Here is a 23,445-nt window from a genome sequence, read left to right as displayed (position 1 = left end):
TAGAACTCTATTTTGAATTCTCGCTTTAAAATTAAATTAATCTGATTTTTATACAGTTAAAAGATACCATAAAATTCATCAGATATCGCTGGAGTCTGACCAGGTTTTTATTTGATTAATTGATTTCATATTACAGCTTTTATTGAAATGACGGAGCCTGATAGAAACACGTGTCAAGTGAAGCCTTGGTTAGAGCAATGAAACAAACTGCGTAGAACGCGGAAAATTCTGCCCTCTCCATCTGTGCAAGTAATTTTTCACCCCTTTAATAGGCATTAATAGGCAATTCACGCGAAATTTTAGCGCAAAAAATTAATTACTGAAAAAAAAATTCGAATTTTAAAGATAAAACCCCAGGTGCACACCCCCTAAGCTCGAAGTAATTTTGTACAAAATTTCAAGGCTGTAGGTGCTATGGGTTCTCCTGGACGCACGTCCGCCACAGACTTCCTTCCAGAATTTCTCTGAAACCTTACATTTATTTACTATAAAGAGATAGTCTTCCTCTATGATATTTATAAACCTATTCGCTACTCCAGAGCTCGAATACGCTACCTTGCGGTGATTAACAATACTAAAGAAAAAGGTAAAACATTCCATTCCACGTGTTTTCTTTGGGGTAAATAACAGGCTTCAGACAGTTTGTGGTGTTTGTGGTGTGATGTAATTTCAGAAGAATAGAAAAGAAAACTTCCCCCAAACACGATGAAAAATTACTGTCATTCACTAAACGTCAAAGCAAGTTATAAGTTACGGCATTTGTTTGTTTTACCTTTTTCGTCCACCATTAGACAGTGACAGCTGCGCCCGCTATAGTTCATTGGAGTTATATTTATGTTCCCTGCTCTCAATAAGTCGTTGATTTTAATAAAACTATTATTTTACTTTAGATACGTTCTTAGTATGCATTTCAAGTGGCTAAGAATATTAATAATCTTTGAATATAATTTGAGTGTTGAATATAATTTTTAGAATTCTTCCATGTAATTATTCCATTGAAAGTAAGTATACTAGAACAATATATAAAAAGGTTGTTTTCTTCTGCCAAAAGTACTTCTATTAGTCACTGAAATTGGTAGAATAAGCAAAAAAAAAAAAAAAAACAATAACATGCACCCAGAAAATAATTTTTTCCCAATATTTAATTTTTGATTTTTTTTTTTTTTTTTTTTTTTTTTTTTTTTTTTTAATGTCTTATTTTTCAGCCAAAATGTTTCATCGTGCGACGTCACTTGCGTCATTAAAGATGAAAGCCATCTTGAATCGGTGTGCGTGGTTGTCTTTCCTGGCAAGATATCACCTTTTAATGATTTTTTTTCACAGCGAGCAATTTATTAGTGGAACGAGAATTGCTAGTTAAATAAAATATTCATTTAACAAAGTTTAGTAGTGACCTGAAACTTTATTCTGATAACCCTAGCGATTTGCTTACTTGTGACGTCAGCAGCGAAAATGAAAACAACTGTGGAATGAATTTAAGATTATTTTATAAGAGACAAAATAAGTGAAAATTAAGAAAAAAATGTAATCTACCCCATGTTTTTGAACATGCTCTTTCAGAAAAAAATGAAAAATGGGAAACTACCCAATTTATTATAAATTATATTTCACTTTCTCTTCTTGATTTCTTCTTCTTTTTTTCATAAAATTTTCTTTTTTTCTTCTGTCTTCTTAAAAGAGTACAAATTCTCTTCTGCTTAAATTTATCCTTTCATCTTTATGCAATAAAATTTTCAAAATTATGACTTCGAAAAGATTTATGTGATACGATACATCAAGAGTTTGGATTTTAGATTTTTTTTAATAGCTTATCAATAATCTTGCTTAACGTGTTTTCATCAAATTCTTTTTTTTTTTCGTCGGGTTGGAGCAGGATTTTGGATTTTAATATTGTTTTAATTATAATAAACTCTTTACTTAAATTCCATTTTTACAAGAGGGGTTTCCTTCTTTTTTTCTTTTTTTTCTTTTTTTCTTTCTAATTGTAACGCGTATTATAATCTAATTCTTCCCAACGCAATACTTTGCGAACCAAATAAGATTACGAAGCAATCTTCGGAGGTTAGTGAGCGTAAGCGAGCAGGGGATGGAGCCCCCTAGTCCCAAATTGTTTTTGTTAAATCAATGCAACTTTTTTTCATGCATTCACATTCAAGCAGTGTTCTCACAAAGTGATTCAATCTTGCAGGAAGGAATTAAAACCCTGATTTTTTCAGATTTTTGCTATCGTAATACAGTCGAACTCTCTTATAACGGCTTTGATTTAAAAAGAACCCGGATTTAGCGAAGAAATCAGAAACACTAGGTTGGTACAAAAGTAAGTCTATGGGAGCCTAACTCGCTTTTAACGAGCAAAAGCCGCTTAAAGCGAGCAATATTTTTGTAACTCGTAAAATTTCTATTAACTTCCAGCTCAGCTTACTCTTTTTTTTTTTTTTTTTGGTAACATTCCATCCAAAGTCAACCAAAGTTAGTTGCAAATCATAAACCCTGAGAGCAAGAGATGACAGCACTTTTTTAAATTTGTGAAGAAAAAGAAGCATTTAAAACGTATGTATATGTGTTGTATGTAAATACGTATTTCTTAAAAACACAAACCAAAGAGACATCCAGACAGTTCAAAGCAAAGGAACCAACTTCTTTGGAACTGTACAGAAATTAAAAAGAAGAAAAAAAGCATCTATGATGAATTTTTATTATATTTCTCACGAACTCGTTTTTTACGAGCACTCGGTTGTAACGAGCAAGCGTCGTGGTCCCTTTGTGCTCGTTTCAAGCGAATTCGACTGTTCTGATTTTAACTAAGCAAAAGATCATTTTGTGCATTCATTGTGATTTTCTCTTATTAACTTTGAAAAATATTTTTAAGAAATATTAGCACTCGCGGAGCTTACTGTCAGACCATCGATTGTATGGAAAGGCTAATATCCGATTTACAGGCGGAAATAGACACGTCAGTTACCTTTCAGGGTACCTCTTAATTATTTTGACTCAGTTTATTTTTATTTTTTTATTGACAATTTATTCACTGCAATAATTTGTATATCAAAAATATATTTTATCTATTTTCTCACTCAAAAATTAATCGATTTACTTTGTTTGCGGCATACTTTAGAGCTTAACATTATGCTTTTACATTTCCGCACGAAATGAGAACATTTTATTTTCTTTCCATTGTTCCCATAGAAACTCATTTTGTTTCCACTCATTTTCACCTCTATTAAGACAATAAATAAATGCGACCCTAGTGAAATTAGGAAACGCGTGTATCAAAATCCCATCGCTGTTTTTCCTTCTCCCCTGCTAGATTCATTAAGATGGCATCGTCTTAACTTGGCCAATTGCCAAATTACATGCAATCCGTGATCAAACTTGGACAATAGATATTGATAAAATCATTCCTTTAAAGTGAAAAGGTTGGACAACACTGTAAGTTGTTACAGTATAATCTTCAACTGCGAGTGTTCACAAAATATTTGTGAAATCCATATTTTTATTTCATTCACATTACAATATTTGAAAATGTAGACAGGAATCAGTTGCTGATGATTTCTGCTGTATAATACAGAGTTAATTCGTTCCTTTCGGCCTTTTTAATCTGAAATTAAAAATAATGAAATCTTTTATTTTGATACATTTTTTGATACATCAATTGATAAAATAATATTTAATATATGTTTAGAAAACTTTACTTTACTAGTATCTCTTAATGGCAAGCACTATTTTAGACTGAAAAAATAAATTTCACTAGACAATTCAGATCGCTCTTTTAATGCTCTCATTTTTTTTTTTTTTTTTTGAGAACTACATCATAATTTCTGCACCAGAGGGCCAGACTAACGTCCAATAGTGGCAATTTTTTGGTTATTACTGCATTGCGGGAATCATCTTATTGCGCGTCGAGCCAAATCATTTCTATTGTATTTAAAACAGAAAACGTTTCCGTTTTAATTTTTTACCAGTGCCATTGGAGCGCGACCCCTAAACTTTGTATGCTCCAGACAAAACTTTTTACGTTCTGTCTTCACTCTGCAAAAAAACTTTCAAAAGTTTGAAAAGTAGTTACCTATGTTAGTCATGCTTTTGAGATATACAGATTTCATAACAGCATTTTTCTTGACTACGCGTAATAGCAGTAGGGCAGCCGGACTAGTAAAATTCAAAGAACACCAATCCAAGACCCGTACAGAAAGATGAAAGATGTACAGCTGAAGATAGCCCTTATAACAGATGTGTATCTATGATCATTTGTAATCTCTTTTATTTAGGGCAAAAAATGTTGATACTAAATAATATACAATAGAAATACAATTGATTCTCTATTTAATGGGTAATTAAATCCACAAAAAATCGCCCTTAAGTAGAATGCGTCCTTAAATAGAATGCTATAGTGGAGCATTCGGGACCGTGAAAAGTCGTCTTTAAATACAGAAAGTCTTTAAATAGAGAGCCATTAAAGATAATCAACTGTATTTTCACAACAACTATATTAGGCGAAATGAGATTAATCAAAAAGTTGTCTTTAATCACAACTATAAAAATGATATAGATTAATTTTAAAAACTCTTCGTGGACCACAGGTTCAGAATCACTGCTTTAGTTGCAGTGATGTTCCCATCAATTTTTCTGAAGGTATACTCCCAGTAATCCATTATGCACAACATGTGTATGCAATCATATACATAATATGTCCAGATATTCTTGAGGTTATAACCCAAGGGTGAGAGAGATCCGGGTTTTCTAGGGAGAAGAAAAAAAAATGCTAAATTAAAGTTTTATACTTTCCTTATATTTTGAAAATTAACTTTGATTAACTACCACTGTAACGATTGATAACTGCTCTTTATGTGCAACTGTAAGTGTCCCTTGATCCTAAAAGTCCATCGCATTTTTAAACTTTCCTAGCATTGCTTTAGGAAAGTTTCAAAATGCGATGATAAAATCTGAATTATAAATGAAAATTTTTTGAGCTTGAGGGTATACGCTATGTGTCTAAAAAATGTTTGAGAGTATACAGCGTATATAGAGTATACCCTATGGGAACACCACTGTTTAAGGGATCGTTAAATTAAAACTTCAACAACAAAAACTCCCTTTTTTCAGTTATTAAATTTATGAGAATGAGAACGAAACTTTTATCATTTGAATTGTACTACTACATAGATGTGTAGCCAAAAAAAAAAAAAAAAAACAATTTTTCAAAAATTATTTTTTTTTAAATTCAATTAAGGGATTTTTGCATTAATTTTCCAGGTTGAAGATAAGAAATCCTAGTGAGCTTTTAATTTTCAAACCAATCAAAAAGTCCCTTTTTTTTACGTAAGTTCCACTTTGTTCGAACTTTCTAATTTTATTGGAACATAGTATAACGCTTTATTTCCTTGCTTGTTAGAAGGCTTTTTTATGCACTTTTAAAAATGATAGGATAGTGTTTCTCCTTTGTAGGCTCTCCCCTAGCATTTTTTTAATACTTTTTAGTGCATTCGCGATCGTTGTTCGCATGAATTCCCTATTTTAGAAAAAAATCCTCACGCGTTTTGTATTTTGATACCATCTAAAAGACTTTTTTTTCGCAAAAGGTAATTTTTTTAAAGCTTATAAATCAGTTAGAAGGTTGAATATAACGTTTAAAGAGTTAAAATCTTTTAAAAGTCCACTCACGGAAATAATTCATTTCATGTCATCCTCATAATAGCGAATGACAAGTAACGCTCCTGATGTCATCAACAATGAAACTCGCTCCACGCCATGATACTTCGATAATATTTTTTTTTTTTTTTAATGTTTGACCTGCAGGGAATTGCTTTATTTTGACGAGGTTGAACTGGATGCGGTATCTTAACTGTTTTACTGGTAAGACTGTGTCATTTCAGGGGAATGAAGAAACTAAAAAGTGATCAACTATGAACGCTATCTACTGGAGTTTAGGGTTAATCCACTGGAGTTAGGGTTACAATTTCAACTACCAAAATATCACCAAACAGGCAATGGCTTCGTTCAAATGTTGAAGCAATTTTCACCCGTCATATCTTGAAGGGCGATTTTCTAGTTGTTATCTAATTTTTAATAGCGTTTTCTGACGTTCACGTTAGTTTCTGTAATTGATTTCGCTTGTTTCACAGCTTCGATATGTGTTAAGAAATAGTTATTTGTATTACCTGCATTGGTCAGACGTTTGTCCGTAAAATCAGCCGTAACAAATGTGTTACTGTTTTAAAATTTCTTTTTTTTGTCCGAAAACAAATAATAAATATAAATATTTTAGCTGTGCTTCCAAGAAGAAAGCTCACGAATCACGACAGGAGAGACCCTAAACACAATTGATCGAATCTCGACTACTAATGCTGTAAGTGCAAATGAATTTTAAAAAAAGGGGGGAGGGGTAATATTTGTGGCTTCGATTAGTTTTTTAAAAATTAATATAGCTGTCACGTGTGTTGAAATAAATGTTAAATAATTTTGTGTGAGTTGTATTTTTTTGTTACATTAGTACTGAGAATTCGTACTTAATAACGAAAATTATTCGTAGTACTTTCTTGTTATTATCAAGGGCATACATATCAAAGTAGCGGAGAGTAAAGTCTTTTTTCTTTACTTATGTATTAGAATTTTAAATAAAATGTATGCGGAATACTTACTCGTTGTTTATCTCCCATAGTAAGGATAAGGCATGTAGGAAGGCATATAAGGAGGCATAAAAGACGGCATGAAAGGAGGCATGTAAGGTCCAGCGTAGACTTGTCCAGTTTGACCATTAGTTGAAGAAAACGAGGATGCAGAATTTCCATTCTCGTCAACATTCTTTTTGCAAACTTGTTTCCCTGTCCCATCTGTGTAACAGGACGTCGACTCTGCGTATGCGTTGCAAGCAACGACAGCGGCAAAGAAGGTAACGGAAAGGAACAGCACTTTCATGATAGCCTAAATATTGAAATTGAAATGTTGAAAAATTCAACGTGGGAAAACGAAGCACAGCAAATTAGTAACTATAAAGGTTGCCCATCTGTTTTCATGCTAAGGAGCAAAATTCACTTTACCATCAAAGGAAATTTAAATGAATGGAGAAAACACGTAATTAAAAAGATAAAACATACAAAATATTTGTGTAATGATGCGTTAAGCGTTCTGGCGACTAACCCGCATTTTTCATAATGTAAATGAAGCATTACACTAAACTAGTGTCCCCAGTATCTACCACTACTGCACGTGTTTTAGCTGCTTGGAAGGGTTCTCTGAAGACATTTTTTTTTTAAATTGAACCATGTCAGAACTGAGAAATCCCCTGATTCAGCAAGCCTTGAGAACTTGGAGGACTTTATACCCACCCACGGCAAATTTATTGTGCACCAGTCACCATTAGCATTGTCACGGAGGGTCTTCTATCGGCGTTCATCTTCCAAGTCCAATGACACCAATCAAGCAACACTGACACTAACTAAATGAAACTAATATAGCAGGTGTATATACATTTTAAGTTATGATGCTGCATTATATTCAGTAAGAGTAAAATGAAAAGGGTGGTGGACTCGTGCAATTTCACGGTTGTTTTCGTTCGCATAGGATATATGTAGACTAGAAAGTCGCCCATTAAGGTATGACGGATGAAAATTGTTTCTACATTTGAATAAAGCAATTGCCTGTTTGATGATCTCTTGATAGTTGAAATTTTACCCTAACACCAGTGGATTAACCCTAAACTCCAGTAGATAGCGTATATTCGCATCTCCAGAGCTCGAATACGCTACCTTGCTGTGATTTACAATACTACCGAAAGAGGTAAAACATTCCATTCCACGTGTTTTCTTTGGGGTAAATTGCAGGCTTCAGATAGTTTATAGTGTAATGTAATTTCAGAGCAATAGAAAAGAAAGCTTTCTACAAACACTATGATAAATTACTGTCATTCACTAATCTTCAAAGCAAGTTATAAATTTTACAGCATTTGTTTACCTTTTTCATCCGCCATTAGACAGTGGCTGCAGCGCCCCCTATAATTTATTGGAGTTGCGAACTGTTTCGGTTCCTTCGTTTTCCTAAAATGACAGTCTTACCAGTAAAACTGTTAAGTCGCCGGATCGAATTCAGCCTTGTCACGATAAAGCATTTTCCTGCATGTTAAATATTACCAAAACATATTATCAAATTATCATACCGTGACGCGAGTTTCATTGTTGAAACACGCGGGTTACTTCCTCATCGGCTATTATTTATATGAGGATGATATTGTTATCACTATCTTTCAACATCAACGTGGTCATATGTCAGATGAATTGAATTAGCAAAAAGTAATTTTGAATTGTCAAAGCTGTTCCTATATCAGTAATGCCAGTAGACGGTAGTTGTGCGGTACTAAGTTTGCTTCAGACTGGGGGTGTACCAATTAATTGATAATAATCGGCTCCATTGCCGATTTTTTTAATAATCGGCCATTATTTCCAAATAACCAGCAAAAAATATTTAAGGTATGCCTAGAACAAAAAACTGTGCTGAATTAGTTTATAAGCAACTAGCATTCCCGTACCCGGCATTGCTCGGGTAATGGAATTAGCAGGGGTTAACAATGCTTGGTGCACCTGGTTTCGAAAATCCCCTATAATAATTACTTATTACCTATATCTTTTTCTAATTTTGGGAGGATCCCGGGGACCCTGGACTCCTTATATATATGCCCTTGTCCTTAACCGATCTTTAACTGTCATTAACGATCCTTATAAAGTATTGATTATGTCTGCAAACACAGGCCATCCACATTTTATTGTTATACCTATGTTTAAGCAAAAACTTCTTTGTACAGAACATTTTTAGTTTTTTTTTTTTTTTTTCTGGTGCTAAAATTATTAAGCTGCTTGATTAACTGACTTTGGAGCAAGCTACATAAAATTGGCCGTGTGAAAAAAAGTCTTCTCTTAAATCGATCCCTGCTATTTTTAATGTCTGTCCTCTTGTGACTTATTAACGGTTATTGCAAAGCAAACTTTTACAGGAAACTGCACTCTTCTAAATTCAAAAGGATAGTCCGCCTGTGATGATGTTCTTAAAAATTTCGTTTCTAGTTTTGAAAAAATGAAATTAAAAGCCAGAAACATTATTATTTGACTTGAGAAAAGCCTCGAACCACGTGAGAAACAAAACCAATATCAAATTTAAAATTCGCTATCGACCAAAAGTTGAGATGAAGTACTGAATAATGATTTGAATGGAGGAAAGCCTTCGAAAATAAGGGATTTAAATTTCAATGACAGGTTTTAATTTCGCAGAAATTAAGGGGTTTTAATTAATTTCTCCCGAACTAATTGAGATTTCGAAAAATCCTTTCTTAGTGGTTACTTTCGTAATCATGCGGACATGCCTGCCAAATTTCAAGTCTGAGGTATCAGCGGTTTCGGCTGTGCGTTGATATATATATATATGTATATATGTATATATATATGTTATCTCAGGACATTGATTTTTATATATTAAGATATAATACGCAAATGTTGTTTTTTTTATTAACACGCTTTTATTATCTTCACCTGTATGTATGTATGTATGTATGTATGTATGTATGTATGTATGTATGTATCTTGTAACGGAATCTTGCAGCTCAAATTTCGCCCACTTCCTGCGATCGAATTCTTTTGAAATTTGGCACGCGTTCTCAGACCCGATGACAATGCAATATTCTATAATCAAATTAATTAATTAACTCTTTTAATTGTTAGTTTCCTCCAAATTTAATCAATATTTTGGCATAAATCCAACAATGTGAAAAAGGAAAAATTTTAAAAATACATTGAAAAATGCTCGCAAAAATTATTTAAAAATATCTACAAAAACCTTTAATTTTTCTGCATCAGACAAAATTTGTTCCAATTCGCAACTCCAACGAACTATAGGGGGCACTGAAGTCACTGTCTAATGGCGGAATTGAAAACTAAAACAAATGCACATGGTAACGAAGAAAATGCTAAAAGTGTTGTGATTTTTGTTCGTACGTATGATTGTTTCGCTTTATTCTTTTTAAATTAATTTTCAAAGTCTTGTTGATATTCTGACCCACGTAGAAAGAAATGAGAATTCAAGAAGCATTACTAAACGTCAAACATTAATGCAAAGTACGTAGTTCGTAGTTCTAAGCAGCCATTTTCACGATGTTGAATTCGATATTTATCAATTCTTGATAAAACGAAATAATAATTGTGGTCTGACAAGAATAACAATTAATGCTAGAAAATTTAATATGACATTACAAATTATTACTAAAAGAAGATGATACTTCTTTGCTTTGCTTTGGCTAGCGCTTTTTTTTCCATTTGTAGCTGAGTTATTTCTCTTGAATTCCCGAATCGGTTAATTTAAAAATTTTCTGTTTCGATTTTTCTAATTTCTGAGTTACGATTTAATTGTGTCATGTTATGCAAATCATCAACAAAATTCTCACGGATATATGGTGGTAGTTTTCTTTTCAGTTGATTGACAATTATTTCTTTTTACTTATCGAATTCTGTAATCTTACTACCATTTTATTCCACTCATGATAAAAATTGAAAATGGTTTAACTAAAAACGCGAAATCTCGCCAAGGCTACTTTGCTCGCACAATGCCAAAATTATAACCCTAAACAAATTTGGCGATACCTTTCAGCTGAGAATAAAAGGAATAAAGTAAATTCTTTCTCGGTTATTCATTTTGTTCTACGATAATATATTCAAGAAAATATTTTGCATACTGTCCATTCCAACTAAATGCTGCTGTAAAATATGGTAAGTTTAATTAATTTAAGATTAAAAAACTCCCATATTCTTACAAATTCATACAAAACAATAAAATTTTTTACCTTGTAGAACGTTATCCAAGTTTGTTAATCCAGAATTTTCGCTTTCACCTATTATTAAGGAAATAATGAAAACTAACATTATTTTGAGGAGCTCGAGGATACTACTAAGGGACGAATTAATTTCTGTAGCTGAAAGCAAACTAAGACACATCGATTGCGTTAATAAATACTCAGAACAAACTGCCTGTGTTTACGTCAACAGACACACATGGAACGCAACGTGGCAAAGTTTTAGTTGCATTCGCAGTTTTATAAATCACCGCAAGGTAGCGTATTCGAGCGCTGGAGTTCCGAATGTTCCAAGGTAATTAGAACATGAAATATAATTGTTTTTAAATAATTTCATGCCAAGATTTAGGTGAGCCTTCAATTGGAAATTCATTGCTGATCAGACCATTGTTGAACAAAACTTCTATTCGGAACTCCAGCGCTTGAATACGCTACCTTGCGGTGATTTACAAAACTGCCGATGGAACTAAAACATTGCCCCGTTTTAGTTCCATGTGTGTGTGTTGACGTAAACACAGGCAGTTTGTTCTGAGTATTTATTAACGCAATCGATGTGTCTTAGTTTGCTTTCAGCTACAGAAATTAATTCGTCCCCTAAGAGTATTCTCGAGCTTCTCAAAATAATGTTAGTTTTCCTTAGTTCTTTCAAAAAAGTATTAAATGGTGGACGCGTAAACAAGAAAACTCTGGATTAACAAAATTGGATAACGTTATACCAGGTAAAAATTTTTATTGTATGAATTTGTAAGAATATGAGTTTTTTTTAATCTTAAATTAATTTAACTAATCATATTTTACAGCAGCATTTAGTTGGAATGGACAGTATGCAAAATATTTTCTTGGATTTATTATCGTAGAACAAAATGAAAAATGTTTAACCTAGAAAGAATTTACATTATTCCTTTTATTCTCAGCTGAAAGGTTTCGCCAAATTTGTTTAGGGTTATAATTTTGGTATTGTGCGAGCAAAGTAGCCTTGGCGAGATTTCGCGTTTTTAGTTAAACCATTTTTAATTTTTATCATGAGTGGAATAAAATGGTAGTAAGATTACAGAATTCGATAAGTGAAAAGAAATAATGGTCAATCAACTGAAAAGAAAACTACCACCATATATCCGTGAGAATTTTGTTGATGATTTGCATAACATGACACAATTAAATCGTAACTCAGAAATTAGAAAAATCGAAACAGAAAATTTTTAAATGAACCGATTCGGGAATTCGAGAGAAATAACTCAGCTACAAATGGAAAAAAAATAAGCGCTAGCCAAGCAAGGCAAAGAAGTATCATCTTCTTTCGATAATAATTTGTAATGTCATATTGAATTTTCTAGCATTAATTGTTGTTCTTGTCAGGCCACAATTATTATTTAGTTTTATCAAGAATTGATAAATATCGAATTCAACATCATGGAAATAGCTGCTTAGAACTACGAACTACGTAGTTTGCATTAATCTTTGACGTTTAGTAATGCTTCTTGAATTCTCATTTCTTTCTACATGGGCCAGAATATCCACAAGACTTTGAAAATTAATTTTAAAAGAATAAAGCGAAAAAATCATATGTACGAACAATAATCACAACACTTTTAGCATTTTCTTCGTTACCATGTGCGTTTGTTTTAGTTTTCAATTCCGCCATTAGACAGTGACTTCAGTGCCCCCTACAGTTCGTTGGAGTTGCGAATTCAAATGCATCTCAAATTTTCAAAGTAATCTTATACATGTAAAATCTGAGTATCTATCTATCTATCTATGTCCAAGCTTCTTCTCCCGAACGACAGTGAACTGACCATCGAACCAGGTATCGATGGATTCGTCATCTTCCCGTCTTCATGTTTGGCTATTTAACATAATCCTCCGATAATAATTAGCGGAGATATCAATTAAAAATTATTAATTATGACTCTTAGATTTCAAAATAAAATCCATATTTTTCAAAGGCTTTCCTCCATTCAAATTATTATTCAGTGCTTCAACTCAACTTTCCGGATGAACGCTTTTATTAAAATTTACAGCGTGAAGAAAATCATTGAGATGAAAGATCTGTTGCCATTTTTTTCTCGAACATGAAGAAATAAAATTTGGCTTTTGTTTTAAGGCTTTTCCTGTAATCGGAAGATTTAAAATGTTTAATTTTTGGTTATTTTTCCGCAATTTGCCGCAAAATTTTACTGATATTTTTTTTTTTTTTTTTGTTCAAGCCTGATTGTTGAACACGCGTCACTTCACATAACTTTTATTTCCGAGGTAGACCGTGCACGTCGTAAAGTAAATGAGTGATTTACAAGTTATTTGAGTTCTTTGAGGGTTTGTACCTGGAAAACGGATTAATGTAATTCTTGTACGACCATGTGTGGATAGAATCCATCCAAATATTTATCTGAGTGGTATGTTGCATTAATAAACACCCGGGCAACGCCGGGTAGTAGACTATTTTATGTAAAAAGCGGATTGTTATTGTGCATAAATATTTCCGATATAGTCTATCAGATGTAATTCAGTTTAACGTGAGTAAAGATTATAGTTGATAATGCATATATTTTCCCCTTTTGTGCTGACTGAAAATGTACTCATAACTTGTATCATTGATAACGATTATTAACGTTGATGAGGTGTTTTGGCAAAAATATGTTTTACTGGTGTTTTGCAAACCTTGCTTTACGCGCATTTATTTATTCCTTAACGCGTTAGAAACTAGTGTCAGTGTACTACAAAAGCATCAACTGGACTGCTTTTACATTTTTTAGGTAGCCCGTGCAACGCCGGGCACGCAGCTAGTATAAATATGATTTCCGCAAACATACATCGATGACTCACAGTATCTTCCCATTGGGGTGCCCTTGTGTTAACTTTAAGATATTACCTCGCACTCGTTTTATAAATAATTTTGTCACCTGATAATTCTCCAACATAAGACTAAAAAACAGAAAAATAAAATAATAGTTTAAAAAACTAAAAAAACACGCGCTGTTAAAAATTTTCCGGAAAATTTACGGTAATTGTTACTGGCATCCATGTTGCCAGTAACTATTACCGTAAAAATCAAATGTTACTGTAAAATTTTACGGTTTCCTTGGTAGGCCGCAGCAACCAATTGGCGCTGGGATCGCTTATTTCTCCGGTAAAAATTACCGTAAAAATCAGCGATGCGTTAGCCCGCCATTTTACACTAACAATTACCAGAAAATCTTCCTGAATTTTTCACAGTGCGCTTTCGTAGCAAAATGAACTAAAAAGTGAAAAATAATCTTTGGATGATAGTAGTTGACCAATCACTTAATTTTAATGTAATACAGAGAAGCGTGGTGGGCTTCTTATCATTTGTCTTGAATTTCTTCCATTTGTTGTCCAAGCAAAAATGTAAATAGACAGCACCCCACGCTTTTTTGTATTACATTAAAATTAAGTGATTGGTCAACTACTATCATCCAAAGATTATTTTTCACTTTTTAGTTCATTTTGCTACGAAAGCGTGTTTTTTTTTTTTTTAATTTTTAAACTATTATTTTTATTGTTTAAAAGAAAAGTATGTGGTTCTGTGCTGTAAGACATGTCTGTCTCAGTTTGCCTCGCCCCCCCCCCCTTAAACTTTTGAATACTCCTAGTCGAACATTTTTTAATTTTTTTTCAGCGATTGTACTCATTCTCTATACCCATAACTGCAACATGCATTTTACAATGCGTTTTAAAAATTACTACTTTATCATTCAACAAAATGTTATTAGTATTGTTTAATACGTTTTGATTTTTTGAAACAAGCTTCCAATTTTATTTTTACAAAAATTGATGATTGAAGCAATTTATTTTTTAAATTTAATTTTACTATTTTATACGCCCACATATATACCAATGTTAAAACTTATCTCATGTGTCAATACTTTATTTTCCTACTCTACGTTTAGCATAGTGGTTTAAGCAATCTCTGGGTGTCATAACCGAGTAGTTCGTATCTTGCCTGTAATTCTGCCTCCGTGAATGGCACTTCAATAGAACCAGGTTTAACGTTGTAAGAGAAGTTGTATACCTAATGGGGGTTAATAATTGCTGTATTCTACCCAACCCATTATATCACCTTTGGAACAACAATACCCAATGTAAAAAAAAATTAAAAAGTGGTCGTTAAATATCTTAATTATTTACAGGTTCTAACTAATTTTCTCACCCTGTTCCAGCGAAATTCTTAGCACTTCAAGACATTATTGCTTTATGCTACACTAGCTGCGTTGCCCGGCTTTGCCTGGTCTACCTTGAAAATAACCATTGTGTCAAGTGATGTATATTCAATAACCAGGCTTAAATGAAAGAAAAAAAAACATTATGCAAAATTTCCCCTCCAAACAATGACGACAGATATCAAAATACCTTTAAGGAATTAAAATTAAATGAGAAAGATGGATTTAAAAAGCTTGCCCATGGAAACACAAAATAAAATAAGTTGAAGAATGGAATATGAGAAAGATGGAAATGAACAATGGATTCAAAAAGTGTTACCGTGGAAACGCAAAATAAAATGGTTCAAAATATGAATAGAGAACAATTTTTTGAACTTCATTTAATTCGCTTGTAACTTTTTTTCCAATTGAGATAAAGGGTTAAGCTTTCGACCTTAGGTCGAGTTAGATCTGGAGTTCAAAAAGCAGCTCTTTCTAATCGTGCTAAAAAGAAAACTGCTGGACAATTTCTCCACTTTTTATTAATTGATTTAATGAAGAAAGAAGTGCCTAAATTCCAACTAAGTCTAAACGAATTCGAGCTAAAAATACAATAAACTCCCGCCGTAATTAAGTTAGAGCGCTGAAACAAATTGCATAGAACGCGGAAAATTCCACCCTTTCGCACAATGTACAATATTACTATGTGCAAGTATTTTTGAAACCCCATATCTGGGAATTTATGTGAAAATTGGGCCTAAACTGGAATAAAAAAAAACTATTCGTCGATTTTTTTCGAACTGGTCTGCAAATCTTTTCAGGACTTAAAAGAACAAACTGAAAATATCAGCGAAATCGGCCGAGTAGTTCTCGAGTGCTGCAAGTTCAAACACACAGACGCTTTTTGGAGACTTCATTTTATACTATGTAGAGATTAGGAATGCAGATATACACTTAAATTAATTTGAATTAATTTTTCGCACATATTCAAAAGAACCAAAGCATAGTCGGGTTGTTTTTGAGTAAAGCCATCTATATATCTATCCTAAATATCATTAGGACATTGCTAAATTTGGTTACTATACCTAAATATCTGGACGCTACTTCACAATAGTTAATGCATTGAAAAGTTTAATACTTCGTTGACAGATTTCAATCATAAATTAAATCTAGTCAAAATCTGACTGTTTTTTTTTTTTTTTTTTTGGTTAAAAGATGCAGGTATACATAGAAAGTTATTTCTGTGTGTGTGTGTTCTTAACACAAATCCACAATTTACGTTGGATTTTGCCACATTTGGCACAGAAGTACTTTGATATGCTCTGAAAAAGTCACAGGTTAGTTCTCGCCTCCGTATGGATGAGGGTTGCAAAAACACCCCACGGGGGGAGGAGGGATTCCTGGTACAAATACACTGTTTACGTCGGATTTTTGACGAGCTTGGCAAAGAGGTGCTTTGAAGCTCAGGAATTCACATAGAACTCTTTTTCGCCCCAATGAGAATGAGACTTTAGTCAGAAAATCCGCGAAACGGAACGTTTGCGCCTATAAAGAATAAAGACTGAGTTTTTGAAATTAAAAAAAAAAGTCTAAAGAGGTCTACATGAAAATTTTGAGTTATGAAATTGCTATTTTCTAAGCGTTGAAGGTGAATTTCGACACAATTTGTTTTCTTTTATTTAAACCTGATTTTCGAACATACGTCAATCAACAAAACTTTTATTTTTGAGGTATGACGGGTAATGCACCCAGTACCTTATAAAATAAGAAATTGTACTTACCTTTATCCGTCTCAAAACTGATACAAATTTCCTGTTTGCTGAAAATCAGAAGTAACTGAGAAAAGGCAATACTTTATCATCGTATAAATACAAAGTCATCATGCATAAAACGTGTCGGCCCTATCAAAATACGCATTTTCACTGCAACCTGCAACATATAAGACGCAAGCTATAAAACGGTACACAGTAAGCGTCACGAAAAATTTATAACGCTGACACAAGTCTTTGTTCCATTGAAGGAATAATCGAATCTGCTCCTAGTGTTATTCTAAAAGAGCCAGCAGAAGGTGTCAAAAGGAGCAGTAAACAAATTTTAATAGACATTTCGTTCGGTCTACTCTTGATGTTTCACGCCTCTAGCTATCTTGAATCAGAAGTGCATCATAAATAATTGCCTGCTACCCACATCTGGATGTAATCATATGTAGTTTTTTGAGTTTAACAAATTTCGATAAAATTGAAATGTTGTGTTGGAATGTTATGTAATATTAATTAGCGGCATTTCTGAAGAATTTCTGCAGGTATATAATCTGTTCTTTTTTTCTGTTCTTTTTTTTTTTCTTCTATATCCAAAATATATTTGAGAACGTATTGTAATCCTACAAAAGTTGAAACTTTCCAATTTTGTTTTGACGTTTTAAAGGGGGCGAACTCAGGGCAGGGCAACTCAAAAGGGGGGAAAATCAGTTCAATGACTTTTGTTTTTACGTTTGTAAGTGCATTATTATTGATCACAAATTGTGTGTAATTTGGCAATCAGCCAATTTAAGACGATTCCACCTGAATGAATCTAGCAGGGGAGAAGAAAAAATAGCGATGGGATTTTGATGCACGCGTTTAATAATTTCACTTGAACCTTATTTATTTACTAAAAAGTCGCTCGTCGAGGTATTAGGGGAGAAAATTGCATTTACTCTTCTACATTTGAACGAAGCAATTACCTGTTTTGTGATATTTTGATATTTGAAATTTTAACCTAACTCCAGTGGATAGCGTTAATTTTCAACCACTTTTTTGATTCTTCATTCCCCTAAAATGACTGTCTTACGAGTAAAAAAAGTTAACTTACCGGATCCAGTTTAGCCTTGACACAATAAAGTCTTTCCCTGTATGTTAAACATTACCGAAACATATTATTCGGAACTCCAGCGCTCGAATACGCTACCTTGCGGTGATTTACAAAACTGCAAATGAAACTAAAACATTGCCACGTTGCGTTCCACGTGTGTCTGTTGACGTAAACACAGGCAGTTTGTTCTGAGTATTTATTAACGCAATCGATGTGTCTTAGTTTGCTTTCAGCTACAGAAATTAATTCGTCCCTTAGTAGTATTCTCGAGCTTCTCAAAATAATGTTAGTTTTCATTATTTCCTTAATAATTGGTGAAAGCGGAAATTCTGGATTAACAAACTTGGATAACGTTATACAAGGTAAAAAATTTTATTGTTTTGTATGAATTTGCAAGAATATGGTGGTTTTTTTTAATCTTAAATTAATTAAACTTACCATATTTTACAGCAGCATTTAGTTGGAATGGACAGTATGCAAAATATTTTCTTGAATATATTATCGTAGAACAAAATGAATAACCGAGAAAGAATTTACTTTATTCCTTTTATTCTCAGCTGAAAGGTTTCGCCAAATTTGTTTAGGGTTATAGTTTTAGTATTGTGCGAGCAAAGTAGCCTTGGCGAGATTTCGCGTTTTTATTTAACCATTTTTAATTTTTATCATGAGTGGAATAAAATGGTAGTAAGATTACAGAATTCGATAAGTAAGAAGAAATAATGGTCAATCAACTGAAAAGAAAACTATCACCATATATCTGTGAGAATTTTATTGATGATTTGCATAACATGACACAATTAAATCGTAACTCAGAAATTAGAAAAATCGAAACAGAAAATTTTTAAATTAACCGATTCGGGAATTCGAGAGAAATAACTCAGCTACAAATGGAATACAATAAGCGCAAGCCAAGCAAGGCAAAAAAGTATCATCTTCTTTCGATAACAATTTGTAATGTCATATTGAATTTTCTAGCATTAATTGTTATTCTTTTCAGGCCACAATTATTATTTAGTTTTATCAAGAATTGATAAATATCGAATTCAACATCGTGGAAATAGCTGCTTAGAACTACGAACTACGTAGTTTGCATTAATCTTTGACGTTTAGTAATGCTTCTTGAATTCTCATTTCTTTCTACGTGGGCCAGAATATCCACAAGACTAAGAAAATTAATTTAAAAAGAATAAAGCGAAAAAATCATACGTACGAACAAAAATCACAACACTTTTAGCATTTTCTTCGTTACCATGTGCGTTTGTTTTAGTTTTTAAGTCCGCCATTAGACAGTGACTTCAGTGCCCCCTATAGTTCGTTGGAGTTGCGAATAAAATTATCATGCCAAACACTGGGGGAAGTGTATGGGGAGGTTTGAAATTTCGGTAAAACCAATTTCTACATAACAATTTGAACATATTTATTAAATGTAATGTAAAAATAATAAAATACAAAAAAAAATAAGGCAAAATAAAGTTAGTAATTAACAATGAAAAACAAATATCATAGAAATATGAAACATTAGTTTATCCTATTTCCGTTTCATCATTTTCAAGCAAATTTTTCACTTCTTGCAGCATTTTGTGTTGCAAATTGTAAGCCTTCGGTCGTAAATTTGAAATCAGAGGATCACAATTAATTAATAAAGTGCTATTTATGGAACTTGTGCTCATTAGTTTTTGGCACGAATTCCTCCAAAGGGGGTGGAGCAATGGAACGTTTCTTGAGTTATGCGTGCCTGATATTCTATGGGAAGTAACTAACGGAATCAAACAAAAGTTAGTCCATATGTTGACCCTAACAGGAGCAGGTGCTGATTCAATTTTGGTGTCAAAAGCTCAAACGGGGGTTGAGTATCAAACGTTTTTTGTCGTTACTTGTGATCGCTATATCTCAAAAAATAATGAACAAAATCAAACAAAAATTTATCGACAGATAGCCCTTAGAGGGTCTAAGAGTTGATTCTATTTTGGCGTCAAGAGCAGAAAAGGGAGGTGTGCAATCGAACGTTCTTTCTTTTTCGTTGCGAGTGCTATACCTCATTAACGTAAGTAATGCTACTTTCTGGATGAAATTAGGAATAAATGTGAACCGATATAAAAACAGGCGTTGACTCAATTTTGGCACCAATCGCTAGAAGGGGGGTCGATATATATATATATATATATATATATATATATATATATATATATATGCGAAGAAAAATAGCTTTATTAATACAACAATCCTCATATGTATAACAGCCGATGATCAAGTAACGCGCGTGTTTCAACAATGAAACTCGCGCCACGGCATGATCATTTGATAATATGTTTTGGTAATGTTTAACATGCAGGGAAAGGCGTTATCGTGACAAGACTGAACTCAATCCGGTAATTTAACTGTTTTACTGGTAAGACTGTCATTTCAGGGGAATGAAGAAACGAAAAAGTCGTCAACTATGAACGCTATCTACTGGAGTTTACGGTTAATTCACTAGAGTTAGGTTTAAAATTTCAATTATCAAAATATCACCAAACAGGCAATGGCTTCGTTCAAATGTAGAAGAAGAGAAGCAATTTTCACCCGTCATACCTTGACGGGCGACATTCTAGTAAGAAAGAAAAATCGTTATAGACTGTCGTCTGCGTATTTCGCGTGATTTTAATTGTTGGGAAATGATCAGAAATAATATCTTAACTAGCTGCGTCGCCCCTGTTTTTCACGGTCTACCTCGAAAATAAAGGTTATGTCAAGTGACGCGTGTTCAACAATCAGGCTTGAACAAAAAAAAAAAAAAAAATCAGCAAACTTTTGCGGAAAATAACCAAAAAGTAAACATTTTAAATCACCCGATTACAGGAAAAGCCTCAACCCAGAAATTTAATTGTTCATTATCGAGAAAAAAATGGCAACAGATCTTTTTTCTCAATATGACTTTCTTTACAAATTTTAATTCGCAACTCCAACGAACTATAGGGGGCACTGAAGTCACTGTCTAATGGCGGAATTGAAAACTAAAACAAACGCACATGGTAACGAAGAAAATGCTAAAAGTGTTGTGATTTTTGTTCGTACGTATGATTTTTTCGCTTTATTCTTTTTAAATTAATTTTCAAAGTCTTGTGGATATTCTGGCCCACGTAGAAAGAAATGAGAATTCAAGAAGCATTACTAAACGTCAAACATTAATGCAAAGTACGTAGTTCATAGTTCTAAGCAGCCATTTTCACGATGTTGAATTCGATATTTATCAATTCTTGATAAAACTAAATAATAATTGTGGCCTGACAAGAATAACAATTAATGCTAGAAAATTTAATATGACATTACAAATTATTACCAAAAGAAGATGATACTTCTTTGCTTTGCTTTGGCTAGCACTTGTTTTCCATTTGTAGCTGAGTTATTTCTCTTGAATTCCCGAATCGGTTAATTTAAAAATTTTCTGTTTCGATTTTTCTAATTTCTGAGTTACGATTTAATTGTGTCATGTTATGCAAATCATCAACAAAATTCTCACGGATATATGGTGGTAGTTTTCTTTTCAGTTGATTGACCATTATTTCTTTTCACTTATCGAATTCTGTAATCTTACTACCATTTTATTCCAGTCATGATAAAAATTAAAAATGGTTTAACTAAAAACGCGAAATCTCGCCAAGGCTACTTTGCTCGCACAATACCAAAACTATATAACCCTAAACAAATTTGGCGATACCTTTCAGCTGAGAATAAAAGGAATAAAGTAAATTCTTTCTCGGTTATTCATTTTGTTCTACGATAATATATTCAAGAAAATATTTTGCATACTGTCCATTCCAACTAAATGCTGCTGTAAAATATGGTAAGTTTAATTAATTTAAGATTAAAAAAAAACCCATATTCTTACGAATTCATACAAAACAATAAAATTTTTTACCTTGTATAACGTTATCCAAGTTTGTTAATCCAGTATTTTCGCTTTTACCAGTAATTAAGGAAATAATGAAAACTAACATTATTTTGAGAAGCTCGTGAATACTACTACTAAGTGACGAATTAATTTCTGTAGCTGAAAGCAAACTAAGACACATCGATTGCGTTAATAAATACTCAGAACAAACTGCCTGTGTTTACGTCAACAGACACACGTGGAACGCTTCATTTGCAGTTTTGTAAATCACCGCAAGGTAGCGTATTCGAGCGCTGGAGTTCCGAATTAAAGCACTGTTACGGAAAGTTGAGATAAAGCACTGAATAATAATTTGAATGGAGGTAAGCCTTCGAAAAATAGGGAATTTACGTCGAAATCTAAGTATCCTAATTAATAGTTTCTAATTGATCTCTCCGCTTATTATTATCGGAGCATTATGTTAAATAGTCAAACATAAAGACGGAAAAATTACGAATCCACCGATACCTGATTCGATGGTCAGTTTATTGTCGTTCGGGAGAAGTAACTCGGACATAGATACATAGATAGGTAAATACGCTCATTTTTTAATTATGTAAGATAGTTCACAGGCAAACTCAATGGGAACAGGTACTGATTAGTTTTAGCCCCGAATCGCTCCAAGTGAAGGGTGTGACTAAACGCTTCTCACGTTTAGCGTGAATGGTATTCAGCTGTATATGATTCAGAGGCGTTGCTTTTGTTGAAGTGCCACAAACATACCAAATCAAATGAATGCATTACCATGTGGGTAATGCATTCATTTGAAATTTTGCCAATACAGCAAGGTGGTTTTTTTTCCCCTTTTGAAAAATGCTTTCATTTTTGCATTACAACAGAATTTTGAAAACTCGGCACTCGATAATCTGGCCGAATACAGAAAAATAGGCCGCATTCTAGCCGGAAGGAAAAACATGTTGCGAAAAGCATGTTGCCCGCGCTCATTTCCTATCTCCCGGCTTTTCCAAACTTGGCAGCTTTTCCGTCTACATTATGCCAAGCGTTTGGAACTTTACTATTACTTAAATACGGTTTTTTTTTTTTATTTTTTTTTTTAAAGCAAATAAATTTGAAAATTTTGAGAATTTCTAATTGAAGACTAAACGTTTGAGAGAAAATTAATGTTGATCTGAAAAACACATTTCATTCTGCTTTCAACTACTGCTTATTTGCTACTTTTTAAACTAAAGCGCTTCTTTCTTGTGACTATAGTTAAAAAACAGACTTTCTCTTCGTTAACGTTCTGACACTTTTGAAAACATAAAATTTGGTATTTGACATAAATTCTCAAAATTATATTTAAAAAAAAAAATGTGTGCGCTTATAGTTTTGGCACAACGACGGTATCATTTTCGCAAAGGAAAATCCTTTTATGATGTCTATTCAGGAAAGTTCTGTTGGAGTAGAAGAGCTAAAAATCGCAAAATATATTTTTAATGACTTTTTTCAAAACTATGTAGAATAGTAAAGTCAGACGAAACAATTTACAAATTTGTGCTTCTACATACGTTGTTTGGTTTGACTTTACTATTCAGCACAAAGGTATTTATTTATCTTATGTAGAATAGCTTTGCATGAAGCATTACTTCTTGATTAGCAGTATGTTTCTGCGATTTTTATTAATGTCATTTCAAGTTCTATGTTTTATTGAATTACCATTCAAGTTTTAGTAAAAACTTTACTGCATCAAAGTAGAAAAAAAT

The 23,445-nt window shown here is 32.9% G+C and overlaps 1 long non-coding RNA gene across 1 annotated transcript; it reads right to left on the bottom strand.

Annotated features, from left to right (window-relative positions):
• Positions 1 to 3,449: 3,449 nt before the first annotated feature.
• On the bottom strand, positions 3,450 to 16,921 carry LOC129223739 (uncharacterized). The gene is made up of 3 exons (XR_008580642.1): positions 16,764 to 16,921; positions 6,639 to 6,921; positions 3,450 to 3,598 (listed from the first exon to the last, which is right to left on the bottom strand). It is a non-coding gene; the product is annotated as an uncharacterized LOC129223739 (long non-coding RNA).
• Between the last annotated feature and the right edge of the window lie 6,524 nt (positions 16,922 to 23,445).

The sequence above is a fragment of the Uloborus diversus genome, chromosome 1 (genome assembly GCF_026930045.1).
Source record: "Uloborus diversus isolate 005 chromosome 1, Udiv.v.3.1, whole genome shotgun sequence".
Classification (NCBI taxonomy): Eukaryota; Metazoa; Arthropoda; class Arachnida; order Araneae; family Uloboridae; genus Uloborus; species Uloborus diversus.
Note: the sequence above shows the minus strand (reverse complement) of the source record. Positions and strands in the feature narration are given on the sequence as shown.